Source organism: Sorex fumeus, unplaced genomic scaffold (assembly GCF_029834395.1).
Source record: "Sorex fumeus unplaced genomic scaffold, SorFum_2.1 ptg000032l, whole genome shotgun sequence".
NCBI classification, from domain to species: domain Eukaryota; kingdom Metazoa; phylum Chordata; class Mammalia; order Eulipotyphla; family Soricidae; genus Sorex; species Sorex fumeus.
In genome coordinates, this window is record NW_026606089.1 from 1,775,738 (window position 1) to 1,776,461 (window position 724).

A 724-nucleotide genomic window follows, 5' to 3' on the forward strand; every position below is an offset into this window, starting at 1 on the left:
CCTTTAGCCTGAAGTCCATGTGGTCTGATACTAGTATTGCCACTGCAGCTTTTTGGAGGTGTTCTTTTCTTGAAGAATTGTTTTCCAGCCTTTGACTTTGAGCCCATGGTTGCTTTGATTATTCAGATGTGTTTCTTGCAGGCAACAGAATGTTGGGTTCAGTTTTCTATTTCATCCTGCCATCCTGTGCCTCCGAATTGGTGCATTTAGTCCATTGACATTGAGAGAGGTCATTGTGATAGGGATTTTTGTTATCTTTATGTTGAAATTTGGAGTACTTGTGGGGCTTGTCTTAGCTTAAAGTAGCCCTGTTAATTCTTAATGCAACAAAAATATGGAACACTTTACAAGTTGGCCTGTCATCTCTGTGTAAGGATCATGCTAATCTCTGTATCATTTCAATTTTAGTATATGTGTTGCCAAACTGAGTATAAGAGTTGATTTTTTTCCCTATTTTTCTCTTCTGATTTCTTTGAGTGTTGTCCTTACTCACTCCTATGGCAGACAGTGATTCCCAATCTAGGAAGGTATTTCAAAGCAGCTTGAAGTGATAAATTTAGAACATTAATGTCCCAGAAGGAAAAGTATTTTTTTTTACCATATTATCTTTTACCATACCCAGGGCATCAGTTTTGCAAAATAATTCTTTTGGAAGATGGTGAATCAGTCTTGTTTAATGCTCTACACTGAAACCTTCATTAAGAAAATTAAACTGGAGCCTTTT

At 36.7% G+C, this 724-nt stretch overlaps 1 pseudogene; it reads right to left on the reverse strand.

Moving 5' to 3' along the window:
- Positions 1-328: 328 nt before the first annotated feature.
- Positions 329-425, reverse strand: LOC130025795 (uncharacterized; annotated as a pseudogene).
- Positions 426-724: the final 299 nt, after the last annotated feature.